Genomic DNA, 15466 nt, shown 5'->3' with positions numbered 1-15466 from the left:
CTTTCCTCTTGCTGTTGTCCAATCAGATCCCTCCTTTTATGCCACGGTCCAATCAGAGCTCTCCTTTCATCTTGCTGTCGTCCAATCAGATCGCTCCTTTCCTCCTGCTGTGGTCCAATCAGATCGCTCCTTTCCTATTGGTGTGGTCCAATCAGATGCCTCCTTTTATGCCACGGTCCAATCAGATGGCTCCTTTCCTCCTGCTGTGGTCCAATCAGATCACTCCTTTCCTCTTGCTGTGGTCCAATCAGATCCCTCCTTTTATGCCACGGTCCAATCAGAGCTCTCATTTCATCTTGCTGTCGTCAAATCAGATCTCTCCTTTCCTCTTGCTGTGGTCCAATCAGATGCCTCCTTTTATGCCACGGTCCAATCAGAGCTCTCCTTTCATCTTGCTGTCGTCCAATCAGATCGCTCCTTTCCTCCTGCTGTGGTCCAATCAGATCCCTCCTTTCCACTTGCTGTGGTCCAATCAGATCCCTCCTTTTATGCCACGGTCCAATCAGAGCTCTCCTTTCATCTTGCTGTGGTCCAATCAGATCGCTCCTTTCCTCTTGCTGTGGTCCAATCAGATCCCTCCTTTTATGCCACGGTCCAATCAGAGCTCTCCTTTCATCTTGCTGTCGTCCAATCAGATCGCTCCTTTCCTCCTGCTGTGGTCCAATCAGATCCCTCCTTTCCTCTTGCTGTGGTCCAATCAGATCCCTCCTTTTATGCCACGGTCCAATCAGAGCTCTCCTTTCATCTTGCTGTCGTCCAATCAGATCGCTCCTTTCCTCCTGCTGTGGTCCAATCAGATCCCTCCTTTCCTCTTGCTGTGGTCCAATCAGATCGCTCCTTATATGCCACGGTCCAATCAGAGCTCTCCTTTCATCTTGCTGTCGTCCAATCAGATCGCTGCTTTCCTCCTGCTGTGGTCCAATCAGATCCCTCCTTTCCTCCTGCTGTGGTCCAATCAGATCCCTCCTTTCCTCTTGCTATTTTCGAATCAGATCCCTCCTTTTATGCCACGGTCCAATCAGAGCTCTCCTTTCATCTTGCTGTGGTCCAATCAGATCGCTCCTTTCCTCCTGCTGTGGTCCAATCAGATACCTCCTTTTATGCCACGGTCCAATCAGAGCTCTCCTTTCATCTTGCTGTGGTCCAATCAGATCGCTCCTTTCCTCCTGCTGTGGTCCAATCAGATCCGTCCTGTCCTCTTGCTGTGGTCCAATCAGATCCCTCCTCCTATGCCACGGTCCAATCAGAGCTCTCCTTTCATCTTGCTATCGTCCAATCAGATCGCTCCTTTCCTCCTGCTGTGGTCCAATCAGATCGCTCCTTTCCTCTTGCTTTGGTCCAATCAGATCCCTCCTTTTATGCCACGGTCCAATCAGAGCTCTCCTTTCATCTTGCTGTCGTCCAATCAGATCGCTCCTTTCCTCTTGCTGTCGTCCAATCAGAGCTCTCCTTTCATCTTGCTGTCGTCCAATCAGATCGCTCCTTTCCTCCTGCTGTGGTCCAATCAGATCCCTCCTTTCCTCTTTTTGTGGTCCAATCAGATCCCTCCTTTTATGCCACGGTCCAATCAGAGCTCTCCTTTCATCTTGCTGTCGTCCAATCAGATCGCTCCTTTCATCATGCTGTGGTCCAATCAGATCCCTCCTTTCCTCTTGCTGTGGTCCAATCAGATCCCTCCTTTTATGCCACGGTCCAATCAGAGCTCTCTTTTCATCTTGCTGTCGTCCAATCAGATCCCTCCTTTCCACTTGCTGTGGTCCAATCAGATCGCTCCTTTTATGCCACGGTCCAATCAGAGCTCTCCTTTCATCTTGCTGTCGTCCAATCAAATCGCTCCTTTCCTCCTGCTGTGGTCCAATCAGATCCCTCCTTTCCTCTTGCTGTGGTCCAATCAGATCCCTCCTTTCATGCCACGGTCCAATCAGAGCTCTCCTTTCATCTTGCTGTCGTCCAATCAGATCGCTCCTTTCCTCCTGCTGTGGTCCAATCATATCGCTCCTTTCCTCTTGGTGTGGTCCAATCAGATCGCTCCTTTTATGCCACGGTCCAATCAGATGGCTCCTTTCCTCCTGCTGTGGTCCAATCAGATTCCTCCTTTCCTCTTGCTGTTGTCCAATCAGATCCCTCCTTTTATGCCACGGTCCAATCAGAGCTCTCCTTTCATCTTGCTGTCGTCCAATCAGATCGCTCCTTTCCTCCTGCTGTGGTCCAATCAGATCCCTCCTTTACTCTTGCTGTGGTCCAATCAGATCCCTCCTTTTATGCCACGATCCAATCAGAGCTCTCCTTTCATCTTGCTGTCGTCCAATCAGATCGCTCCTTTCCTCCAGCTGTGGTCCAATCAGATCGCTCCTTTCCTTTTGCTGTGGTCCAATCAGATCCCTCCTTTTATGCCACGGTCCAATCAGAGCTCTCCTTTCATCTTGCTGTCGTCCAATCAGATCGCTCATTTCCTCCTGCTGTCTTCCAATCAGATCCCTCCTTTCCTCTTGCTGTGGTCCAATCAGATCACTCCTTTTATTCCACGGTCCAATCAGAGCTCTCCTTTCATCTTGATGTCGTCCAATCAGATCGCTCCTTTCCTCCTGATGTGGTCCAATCAGATCCCTCCTTTACTCTTGCTGTGGACCAATCAGATCCCTCCTTTTATGCCACGGTCCAATCAGAGCTCTCCTTTCATCTTGCTGTGGTCCAATCAGATCGCTCCTTTCCTCCTGCTGTGGTCCAATCAGATCGCTCCTTTCCTCTTGCTGTGGTCCAATCAGATCCCTCCTTTCCTCTTGCTGTGGTCCAATCAGATCCCTCCTTTTATGCCACGGTCCAATCAGAGCTCTCCTTTCATCTTGCTGTCGTCCAATCAGATCGCTCCTTTCCTCCTGCTGTGGTCCAATCAGAGCTCTCCTTTCATCTTGCTGTCGTCCAATCAGATCGCTCCTTTCCTCCTGCTGTGGTCCAATCAGATCCCTCCTTTCCTCTTGCTGTGGTCCAATCAGATCACTCCTTTTATGCCACGGTCCAATCAGAGCTCTCCTTTCATCTTGCTGTCGTCCAATCAGATCGCTCCTATCCTCCTGCTGTGGTCCAATCAGATCCTTCCTTTCCTCTTGCTGTGGTCCAATCAGATCACTCCTTTTATGCCACGGTCCAATCAGAGCTCTCCTTTCATCTTGCTGTCGTCCAATCAGATCGCTCCTTTCCTCCTGCTGTGGTCCAATCAGATCGCTCCTTTCCTATTGGTGTGGTCCAATCAGATGCCTCCTTTTATGCCACGGTCCAATCAGATGGCTCCTTTCCTCCTGCTGTGGTCCAATCAGATCACTCCTTTCCTCTTGCTGTGGTCCAATCAGATCCCTCCTTTTATGCCACGGTCCAATCAGAGCTCTCATTTCATCTTGCTGTCGTCAAATCAGATCTCTCCTTTCCTCTTGCTGTGGTCCAATCAGATGCCTCCTTTTATGCCACGGTCCAATCAGAGCTCTCCTTTCATCTTGCTGTCGTCCAATCAGATCGCTCCTTTCCTCCTGCTGTGGTCCAATCAGATCCCTCCTTTCCACTTGCTGTGGTCCAATCAGATCCCTCCTTTTATGCCACGGTCCAATCAGAGCTCTCCTTTCATCTTGCTGTGGTCCAATCAGATCGCTCCTTTCCTCTTGCTGTGGTCCAATCAGATCCCTCCTTTTATGCCACGGTCCAATCAGAGCTCTCCTTTCATCTTGCTGTCGTCCAATCAGATCGCTCCTTTCCTCCTGCTGTGGTCCAATCAGATCCCTCCTTTCCTCTTGCTGTGGTCCAATCAGATCCCTCCTTTTATGCCACGGTCCAATCAGAGCTCTCCTTTCATCTTGCTGTCGTCCAATCAGATCGCTCCTTTCCTCCTGCTGTGGTCCAATCAGATCCCTCCTTTCCTCTTGCTGTGGTCCAATCAGATCGCTCCTTATATGCCACGGTCCAATCAGAGCTCTCCTTTCATCTTGCTGTGGTCCAATCAGATCGCTCCTTTCCTCCTGCTGTGGTCCAATCAGATACCTCCTTTTATGCCACGGTCCAATCAGAGCTCTCCTTTCATCTTGCTGTGGTCCAATCAGATCGCTCCTTTCCTCCTGCTGTGGTCCAATCAGATCCGTCCTGTCCTCTTGCTGTGGTCCAATCAGATCCCTCCTCCTATGCCACGGTCCAATCAGAGCTCTCCTTTCATCTTGCTATCGTCCAATCAGATCGCTCCTTTCCTCCTGCTGTGGTCCAATCAGATCGCTCCTTTCCTCTTGCTTTGGTCCAATCAGATCCTTCCTTTTATGCCACGGTCCAATCAGAGCTCTCCTTTCATCTTGCTGTCGTCCAATCAGATCGCTCCTTTCCTCTTGCTGTCGTCCAATCAGATCGCTCCTTTTATGCCACGGTCCAATCAGAGCTCTCCTTTCATCTTGCTGTCGTCCAATCAGATCGCTCCTTTCCTCTTACTGTCGTCCAATCAGAGCTCTCCTTTCATCTTGCTGTCGTCCAATCAGATCGCTCCTTTCCTCCTGCTGTGGTCCAATCAGATCCCTCCTTTCCTCTTTTTGTTGTCCAATCAGATCCCTCCTTTTATGCCACGGTCCAATCAGAGCTCTCCTTTCATCTTGCTGTCGTCCAATCAGATCGCTCCTTTCATCATGCTGTGGTCCAATCAGATCCCTCCTTTCCTCTTGCTGTGGTCCAATCAGATCCCTCCTTTTATGCCACGGTCCAATCAGAGCTCTCCTTTCATCTTGCTGTCGTCCAATCAGATCCCTCCTTTCCACTTGCTGTGGTCCAATCAGATCGCTCCTTTTATGCCACGGTCCAATCAGAGCTCTCCTTTCATCTTGCTGTCGTCCAATCAGATCCCTCCTTTCCTCTTGCTGTGGTCCAATCAGATCCCTCCTTTTATGCCACTGTCCAATCAGAGCTCTCCTTTCATCTTGCTGTCGTCCAATCATATCGCTCCTTTCCTACTGCTGTGGTCCAATCAGATCCCTCCTTTTATGCCAAGGTCCAATCAGAGCTCTCCTTTCCTCTTGCTGTCATCCAATCAGATCGCTCCTTTCCTCCTGCTGTGGTCCAATCAGATCCCTCCTTTTATGCCACGGTCCAATCAGAGCTATCCTTTCATCTTGCTGTCGTCCAATCAGATCGCTCCTTTCCTCCTGCTGTGGTCCAATCAGAGCTCTCCTTTCATCTTGCTGTCGTCCAATCAGATCGCTCCTTTCTTCCTGCTGTGGTCCAATCAGATCCCTCCTTTCCTCTTTCTGTGGTCCAATCAGATCACTCCTTTTATGCCACGGTCCAATCAGAGCTCTCCTTTCATCTTGCTGTCGTCCAATCATATCGCTCCTTTCCTACTGCTGTGGTCCAATCAGATCCCTCCTTTTATGCCACGGTCCAATCAGAGCTCTCCTTTCATCTTGCTGTCATCCAGTCAGATCGCTCCTTTCCTCCTGCTGTGGTCCAATCAGATCCCTCCTTTCCTCTTGCTGTGGTCCAATCAGATCCCTCCTTTTATGCCACGGTCCAATCAGAGCTCTCCTTTCATCTTGCTGTCGTCCAATCAGATCGCTCATTTCCTCCTGCTGTCGTCCAATCAGATCCCTCTTTTCCTCTTGCTGTGGTCCAATCAGATCACTCCTTTTATTCCACGGTCCAATCAGAGCTCTCCTTTCATCTTGCTGTGGTCCAATCAGGTCGCTCCTTTCCTCTTGCTGTGGTCCAATCAGATCACTCCTTTTATGCCACGGTCCAATCAGAGCTCTCCTTTCATTTTGCTGTCGTCCAATCAGATCGCTCCTTTCCTCCTGCTGTGGTCCAATCATATCGCTCCTTTCCTCTTGGTGTGGTCCAATCAGATCCCTCCTTTTATGCCACGGTCCAATCAGATGGCTCCTTTCCTCCTGCTGTCGTCCAATTAGATCGCTCCTTTCCTCCTCCTGTGGTCCAATCAGATCGCTCCTTTCCTCTTGCTGTGGTCCAATCAGATCCCTCCTTTTATGCCACGGTCCAATCAGAGCTCTCCTTTCATCTTGCTGTCGTCCAATCAGATCGCTCATTTCCTCCTGCTGTCGTCCAATCAGATCCCTCCTTTCCTCTTGCTGTGGTCCAATCAGATCACTCCTTTTATTCCACGGTCCAATCAGAGCTCTCCTTTCATCTTGATGTCGTCCAATCAGATCGCTCCTTTCCTCCTGCTGTGGTCCAATCAGATCCCTCCTTTACTCTTGCTGTGGTCCAATGAGATCCCTCCTTTTATGCCACGGTCCAATCAGAGCTCTCCTTTCATCTTGCTGTGGTCCAATCAGATCGCTCCTTTCCTCCTGCTGTGGTCCAATCAGATCGCTCCTTTCCACTTGCTGTGGTCCAATCAGATCCCTCCTTTCCTCTTGCTGTGGTCCAATCAGATCCCTCCTTTTATGCCACGGTCCAATCAGAGCTCTCCTTTCATCTTGCTGTCGTCCAATCAGATCGCTCCTTTCCTCCTGCTGTGGTCCAATCAGAGCTCTCCTTTCATCTTGCTGTCGTCCAATCAGATCGCTCCTTTCCTCCTGCTGTGGTCCAATCAGATCCCTCCTTTCCTCTTGCTGTGGTCCAATCAGATCACTCCTTTTATGCCACGGTCCAATCAGAGCTCTCCTTTCATCTTGCTGTCGTCCAATCAGATCGCTCCTATCCTCCTGCTGTGGTCCAATCAGATCCTTCCTTTCCTCTTGCTGTGGTCCAATCAGATCACTCCTTTTATGCCACGGTCCAATCAGAGCTCTCCTTTCATCTTGCTGTCGTCCAATCAGATGGCTCCTTTCCTCCTGCTGTGGTCCAATCAGATCGCTCCTTTCCTATTGGTGTGGTCCAATCAGATGCCTCCTTTTATGCCACGGTCCAATCAGATGGCTCCTTTCCTCCTGCTGTGGTCCAATCAGATCACTCCTTTCCTCTTGCTGTGGTCCAATCAGATCCCTCCTTTTATGCCACGGTCCAATCAGAGCTCTCATTTCATCTTGCTGTCGTCAAATCAGATCTCTCCTTTCCTCTTGCTGTGGTCCAATCAGATGCCTCCTTTTATGCCACGGTCCAATCAGAGCTCTCCTTTCATCTTGCTGTCGTCCAATCAGATCGCTCCTTTCCTCCTGCTGTTGTCCAATCAGATCCCTCCTTTCCACTTGCTGTGGTCCAATCAGATCCCTCCTTTTATGCCACGGTCCAATCAGAGCTCTCCTTTCATCTTGCTGTGGTCCAATCAGATCGCTCCTTTCCTCTTGCTGTGGTCCAATCAGATCCCTCCTTTTATGCCACGGTCCAATCAGAGCTCTCCTTTCATCTTGCTGTCGTCCAATCAGATCGCTCCTTTCCTCCTGCTGTGGTCCAATCAGATCCCTCCTTTCCTCTTGCTGTGGTCCAATCAGATCCCTCCTTTTATGCCACGGTCCAATCAGAGCTCTCCTTTCATCTTGCTGTCGTCCAATCAGATCGCTCCTTTCCTCCTGCTGTGGTCCAATCAGATCCCTCCTTTCCTCTTGCTGTGGTCCAATCAGATCGCTCCTTATATGCCACGGTCCAATCAGAGCTCTCCTTTCATCTTGCTGTGGTCCAATCAGATCGCTCCTTTCCTCCTGCTGTGGTCCAATCAGATACCTCCTTTTATGCCACGGTCCAATCAGAGCTCTCCTTTCATCTTGCTGTGGTCCAATCAGATCGCTCCTTTCCTCCTGCTGTGGTCCAATCAGATCCGTCCTGTCCTCTTGCTGTGGTCCAATCAGATCCCTCCTCCTATGCCACGGTCCAATCAGAGCTCTCCTTTCATCTTGCTATCGTCCAATCAGATCGCTCCTTTCCTCCTGCTGTGGTCCAATCAGATCGCTCCTTTCCTCTTGCTTTGGTCCAATCAGATCCTTCCTTTTATGCCACGGTCCAATCAGAGCTCTCCTTTCATCTTGCTGTCGTCCAATCAGATCGCTCCTTTCCTCTTGCTGTCGTCCAATCAGATCGCTCCTTTTATGCCACGGTCCAATCAGAGCTCTCCTTTCATCTTGCTGTCGTCCAATCAGATCGCTCCTTTCCTCTTGCTGTCGTCCAATCAGAGCTCTCCTTTCATCTTGCTGTCGTCCAATCAGATCGCTCCTTTCCTCCTGCTGTGGTCCAATCAGATCCCTCCTTTCCTCTTTTTGTGGTCCAATCAGATCCCTCCTTTTATGCCACGGTCCAATCAGAGCTCTCCTTTCATCTTGCTGTCGTCCAATCAGATCGCTCCTTTCATCATGCTGTGGTCCAATCAGATCCCTCCTTTGCTCTTGCTGTGGTCCAATCAGATCCCTCCTTTTATGCCACGGTCCAATCAGAGCTCTCCTTTCATCTTGCTGTCGTCCAATCAGATCCCTCCTTTCCACTTGCTGTGGTCCAATCAGATCGCTCCTTTTATGCCACGGTCCAATCAGAGCTCTCCTTTCATCTTGCTGTCGTCCAATCAAATCGCTCCTTTCCTCCTGCTGTGGTCCAATCAGATCCCTCCTTTCCTCTTGCTGTGGTCCAATCAGATCCCTCCTTTCATGCCACGGTCCAATCAGAGCTCTCCTTTCATCTTGCTGTGGTCCAATCAGATCCCTCCTTTCCTCCTGCTGTGGTCCAATTAGATCCCTCCTTTCCTCTTGCTGTGGTCCAATCAGATCCCTCTTTTTATGCCACGGTCCAATCAGAGCTCTCCTTTCATCCTGCTGTGGTCCAATCAGATCCCTCCTTTCCTCTTGCTGTGGTCCAATCAGATCCCTCCTTTTATGCCACGGTCCAATTAGATCGCTCCTTTCATCTTGCTGTGGTCCAATCAGATCGCTCCTTTCCTCCTGCTGTGGTACAATCAGATCCCTCCTTTTATGCCACGGTCCAATCAGAGCTCTCCTTTCATCTTGCTGTCGTCCAATCAGATCGCTGCTTTCCTCCTGCTGTGGTCCAATCAGATCCCTTCTTTCCTCTTGCTGTTGTCCAATCAGATCTCTCCTTTTATTCCACGGTCCAATCAGAGCTCTCCTTTCATCTTGCTGTCGTCCAATCAGATCGCTCCTTTCCTCCTGCTGTGGTCCACTCAGATCCCTCCTTTCATCTTTTTGTGGTCCAATCAGATCCCTCCTTTTATGCCACGGTCCAATCAGAGCTCTCCTTTCATCTTGCTGTCGTCCAATCAGATCGCTCATTTCCTCCTGATGTCGTCCAATCAGATCCCTCCTTTCCTCTTGCTGTGGTCCAATCAGATCCGTCCTTTTATGCCACGGTCCAATCAGAGCTCTCCTTTCCTCTTGCTGTCATCCAATCAGATCGCTCCTTTCCTCCTGCTGTGGTCCAATCAGATCCCTCCTTTTATGCCACGGTCCAATCAGAGCTATCCTTTCATCTTGCTGTCGTCCAATCAGATCGCTCCTTTCCTCCTGCTGTGGTCCAATCAGAGCTCTCCTTTCATCTTGCTGTCGTCCAATCAGATCGCTCCTTTCTTCCTGCTGTGGTCCAATCAGATCCCTCCTTTCCTCTTTCTGTGGTCCAATCAGATCACTCCTTTTATGCCACGGTCCAATCAGAGCTCTCCTTTCATCTTGCTGTCGTCCAATCATATCGCTCCTTTCCTACTGCTGTGGTCCAATCAGATCCCTCCTTTTATGCCACGGTCCAATCAGAGCTCTCCTTTCATCTTGCTGTCATCCAATCAGATCGCTCCTTTCCTCCTGCTGTGGTCCAATCAGATCCCTCCTTTCCTCTTGCTGTGGTCCAATCAGATCCCTCCTTTTATGCCACGGTCCAATCAGAGCTCTCCTTTCATCTTGCTGTCGTCCAATCAGATCGCTCATTTCCTCCTGCTGTCGTCCAATCAGATCCCTCTTTTCCTCTTGCTGTGGTCCAATCAGATCACTCCTTTTATTCCACGGTCCAATCAGAGCTCTCCTTTCATCTTGCTGTGGTCCAATCAGGTCGCTCCTTTCCTCTTGCTGTGGTCCAATCAGATCACTCCTTTTATGCCACGGTCCAATCAGAGCTCTCCTTTCATCTTGCTGTCGTCCAATCAGATCGCTCCTTTCCTCCTGCTGTGGTCCAATCATATCGCTCCTTTCCTCTTGGTGTGGTCCAATCAGATCCCTCCTTTTATGCCACGGTCCAATCAGATGGCTCCTTTCCTCCTGCTGTCGTCCAATCAGATCGCTCCTTTCCTCCTCCTGTGGTCCAATCAGATCGCTCCTTTCCTCTTGCTGTGGTCCAATCAGATCCCTCCTTTTATGCCACGGTCCAATCAGAGCTCTCCTTTCATCTTGCTGTCGTCCAATCAGATCGCTCATTTCCTCCTGCTGTCGTCCAATCAGATCCCTCCTTTCCTCTTGCTGTGGTCCAATCAGATCACTCCTTTTATTCCACGGTCCAATCAGAGCTCTCCTTTCATCTTGATGTCGTCCAATCAGATCGCTCCTTTCCTCCTGCTGTGGTCCAATCAGATCCCTCCTTTACTCTTGCTGTGGTCCAATGAGATCCCTCCTTTTATGCCACGGTCCAATCAGAGCTCTCCTTTCATCTTGCTGTGGTCCAATCAGATCGCTCCTTTCCTCCTGCTGTGGTCCAATCAGATCGCTCCTTTCCACTTGCTGTGGTCCAATCAGATCCCTCCTTTCCTCTTGCTGTGGTCCAATCAGATCCCTCCTTTTATGCCACGGTCCAATCAGAGCTCTCCTTTCATCTTGCTGTCGTCCAATCAGATCGCTCCTTTCCTCCTGCTGTGGTCCAATCAGAGCTCTCCTTTCATCTTGCTGTCGTCCAATCAGATCGCTCCTTTCCTCCTGCTGTGGTCCAATCAGATCCCTCCTTTCCTCTTGCTGTGGTCCAATCAGATCACTCCTTTTATGCCACGGTCCAATCAGAGCTCTCCTTTCATCTTGCTGTCGTCCAATCAGATCGCTCCTATCCTCCTGCTGTGGTCCAATCAGATCCTTCCTTTCCTCTTGCTGTGGTCCAATCAGATCACTCCTTTTATGCCACGGTCCAATCAGAGCTCTCCTTTCATCTTGCTGTCGTCCAATCAGATGGCTCCTTTCCTCCTGCTGTGGTCCAATCAGATCGCTCCTTTCCTATTGGTGTGGTCCAATCAGATGCCTCCTTTTATGCCACGGTCCAATCAGATGGCTCCTTTCCTCCTGCTGTGGTCCAATCAGATCACTCCTTTCCTCTTGCTGTGGTCCAATCAGATCCCTCCTTTTATGCCACGGTCCAATCAGAGCTCTCATTTCATCTTGCTGTCGTCAAATCAGATCTCTCCTTTCCTCTTGCTGTGGTCCAATCAGATGCCTCCTTTTATGCCACGGTCCAATCAGAGCTCTCCTTTCATCTTGCTGTCGTCCAATCAGATCGCTCCTTTCCTCCTGCTGTTGTCCAATCAGATCCCTCCTTTCCACTTGCTGTGGTCCAATCAGATCCCTCCTTTTATGCCACGGTCCAATCAGAGCTCTCCTTTCATCTTGCTGTGGTCCAATCAGATCGCTCCTTTCCTCTTGCTGTGGTCCAATCAGATCCCTCCTTTTATGCCACGGTCCAATCAGAGCTCTCCTTTCATCTTGCTGTCGTCCAATCAGATCGCTCCTTTCATCTTGCTGTCGTCCAATCAGATCGCTCCTTTCCTCCTGCTGTGGTCCAATCAGATCCCTCCTTTCCTCTTGCTGTGGTCCAATCAGATCCCTCCTTTTATGCCACGGTCCAATCAGAGCTCTCCTTTCATCTTGCTGTCGTCCAATCAGATCGCTCCTTTCCTCCTGCTGTGGTCCAATCAGATCCCTCCTTTCCTCTTGCTGTGGTCCAATCAGATCGCTCCTTATATGCCACGGTCCAATCAGAGCTCTCCTTTCATCTTGCTGTGGTCCAATCAGATCGCTCCTTTCCTCCTGCTGTGGTCCAATCAGATACCTCCTTTTATGCCACGGTCCAATCAGAGCTCTCCTTTCATCTTGCTGTGGTCCAATCAGATCGCTCCTTTCCTCCTGCTGTGGTCCAATCAGATCCGTCCTGTCCTCTTGCTGTGGTCCAATCAGATCCCTCCTCCTATGCCACGGTCCAATCAGAGCTCTCCTTTCATCTTGCTATCGTCCAATCAGATCGCTCCTTTCCTCCTGCTGTGGTCCAATCAGATCGCTCCTTTCCTCTTGCTTTGGTCCAATCAGATCCTTCCTTTTATGCCACGGTCCAATCAGAGCTCTCCTTTCATCTTGCTGTCGTCCAATCAGATCGCTCCTTTCCTCTTGCTGTCGTCCAATCAGATCGCTCCTTTTATGCCACGGTCCAATCAGAGCTCTCCTTTCATCTTGCTGTCGTCCAATCAGATCGCTCCTTTCCTCTTGCTGTCGTCCAATCAGAGCTCTCCTTTCATCTTGCTGTCGTCCAATCAGATCGCTCCTTTCCTCCTGCTGTGGTCCAATCAGATCCCTCCTTTCCTCTTTTTGTGGTCCAATCAGATCCCTCCTTTTATGCCACGGTCCAATCAGAGCTCTCCTTTCATCTTGCTGTCGTCCAATCAGATCGCTCCTTTCATCATGCTGTGGTCCAATCAGATCCCTCCTTTGCTCTTGCTGTGGTCCAATCAGATCCCTCCTTTTATGCCACGGTCCAATCAGAGCTCTCCTTTCATCTTGCTGTCGTCCAATCAGATCCCTCCTTTCCACTTGCTGTGGTCCAATCAGATCGCTCCTTTTATGCCACGGTCCAATCAGAGCTCTCCTTTCATCTTGCTGTCGTCCAATCAAATCGCTCCTTTCCTCCTGCTGTGGTCCAATCAGATCCCTCCTTTCCTCTTGCTGTGGTCCAATCAGATCCCTCCTTTCATGCCACGGTCCAATCAGAGCTCTCCTTTCATCTTGCTGTGGTCCAATCAGATCCCTCCTTTCCTCCTGCTGTGGTCCAATTAGATCCCTCCTTTCCTCTTGCTGTGGTCCAATCAGATCCCTCTTTTTATGCCACGGTCCAATCAGAGCTCTCCTTTCATCCTGCTGTGGTCCAATCAGATCCCTCCTTTCCTCTTGCTGTGGTCCAATCAGATCCCTCCTTTTATGCCACGGTCCAATTAGATCGCTCCTTTCATCTTGCTGTGGTCCAATCAGATCGCTCCTTTCCTCCTGCTGTGGTACAATCAGATCCCTCCTTTTATGCCACGGTCCAATCAGAGCTCTCCTTTCATCTTGCTGTCGTCCAATCAGATCGCTGCTTTCCTCCTGCTGTGGTCCAATCAGATCCCTTCTTTCCTCTTGCTGTTGTCCAATCAGATCTCTCCTTTTATTCCACGGTCCAATCAGAGCTCTCCTTTCATCTTGCTGTCGTCCAATCAGATCGCTCCTTTCCTCCTGCTGTGGTCCACTCAGATCCCTCCTTTCATCTTTTTGTGGTCCAATCAGATCCCTCCTTTTATGCCACGGTCCAATCAGAGCTCTCCTTTCATCTTGCTGTCGTCCAATCAGATCGCTCATTTCCTCCTGATGTCGTCCAATCAGATCCCTCCTTTCCTCTTGCTGTGGTCCAATCAGATCCGTCCTTTTATGCCACGGTCCAATCAGAGCTCTCCTTTCCTCTTGCTGTCATCCAATCAGATCGCTCCTTTCCTCCTGCTGTGGTCCAATCAGATCCCTCCTTTTATGCCACGGTCCAATCAGAGCTATCCTTTCATCTTGCTGTCGTCCAATCAGATCGCTCCTTTCCTCCTGCTGTGGTCCAATCAGAGCTCTCCTTTCATCTTGCTGTCGTCCAATCAGATCGCTCCTTTCTTCCTGCTGTGGTCCAATCAGATCCCTCCTTTCCTCTTTCTGTGGTCCAATCAGATCACTCCTTTTATGCCACGGTCCAATCAGAGCTCTCCTTTCATCTTGCTGTCGTCCAATCATATCGCTCCTTTCCTACTGCTGTGGTCCAATCAGATCCCTCCTTTTATGCCACGGTCCAATCAGAGCTCTCCTTTCATCTTGCTGTCATCCAATCAGATCGCTCCTTTCCTCCTGCTGTGGTCCAATCAGATCCCTCCTTTCCTCTTGCTGTGGTCCAATCAGATCCCTCCTTTTATGCCACGGTCCAATCAGAGCTCTCCTTTCATCTTGCTGTCGTCCAATCAGATCGCTCCTTTCCTCCTGCTGTGGTCCAATCAGATCCCTCCTTTCCTCTTGCTGTGGTCCAATCAGATCCCTCCTTTTATGCCACGGTCCAATCAGAGCTCTCCTTTCATCTTGCTGTCGTCCAATCAGATCGCTCCTTTCCTCCTGCTGTGGTCCAATCAGATCCCTCCTTTCCTCTTGCTGTGGTCCAATCAGATCGCTCCTTATATGCCACGGTCCAATCAGAGCTCTCCTTTCATCTTGCTGTGGTCCAATCAGATCGCTCCTTTCCTCCTGCTGTGGTCCAATCAGATACCTCCTTTTATGCCACGGTCCAATCAGAGCTCTCCTTTCATCTTGCTGTGGTCCAATCAGATCGCTCCTTTCCTCCTGCTGTGGTCCAATCAGATCCGTCCTGTCCTCTTGCTGTGGTCCAATCAGATCCCTCCTCCTATGCCACGGTCCAATCAGAGCTCTCCTTTCATCTTGCTATCGTCCAATCAGATCGCTCCTTTCCTCCTGCTGTGGTCCAATCAGATCGCTCCTTTCCTCTTGCTTTGGTCCAATCAGATCCTTCCTTTTATGCCACGGTCCAATCAGAGCTCTCCTTTCATCTTGCTGTCGTCCAATCAGATCGCTCCTTTCCTCTTGCTGTCGTCCAATCAGATCGCTCCTTTTATGCCACGGTCCAATCAGAGCTCTCCTTTCATCTTGCTGTCGTCCAATCAGATCGCTCCTTTCCTCTTGCTGTCGTCCAATCAGAGCTCTCCTTTCATCTTGCTGTCGTCCAATCAGATCGCTCCTTTCCTCCTGCTGTGGTCCAATCAGATCCCTCCTTTCCTCTTTTTGTTGTCCAATCAGATCCCTCCTTTTATGCCACGGTCCAATCAGAGCTCTCCTTTCATCTTGCTGTCGTCCAATCAGATCGCTCCTTTCATCATGCTGTGGTCCAATCAGATCCCTCCTTTCCTCTTGCTGTGGTCCAATCAGATCCCTCCTTTTATGCCACGGTCCAATCAGAGCTCTCCTTTCATCTTGCTGTGGTCCAATCAGATCGCTCCTTATATGCCACGGTCCAATCAGAGCTCTCCTTTCATCTTGCTGTGGTCCAATCAGATCGCTCCTTTCCTCCTGCTGTGGTCCAATCAGATACCTCCTTTTATGCCACGGTCCAATCAGAGCTCTCCTTTCATCTTGCTGTGGTCCAATCAGATCGCTCCTTTCCTCCTGCTGTGGTCCAATCAGATCCGTCCTGTCCTCTTGCTGTGGTCCAATCAGATCCCTCCTCCTATGCCACGGTCCAATCAGAGCTCTCCTTTCATCTTGCTATCGTCCAATCAGATCGCTCCTTTCCTCCTGCTGTGGTCCAATCAGATCGC

This window comes from Centroberyx gerrardi, chromosome 11 (assembly GCF_048128805.1).
Source record: "Centroberyx gerrardi isolate f3 chromosome 11, fCenGer3.hap1.cur.20231027, whole genome shotgun sequence".
In the NCBI taxonomy this organism is placed as follows: Eukaryota; Metazoa; Chordata; class Actinopteri; order Beryciformes; family Berycidae; genus Centroberyx; species Centroberyx gerrardi.
The sequence above is the reverse complement of the archived record's forward strand: the minus strand, read 5'-3'. Positions refer to the sequence as shown.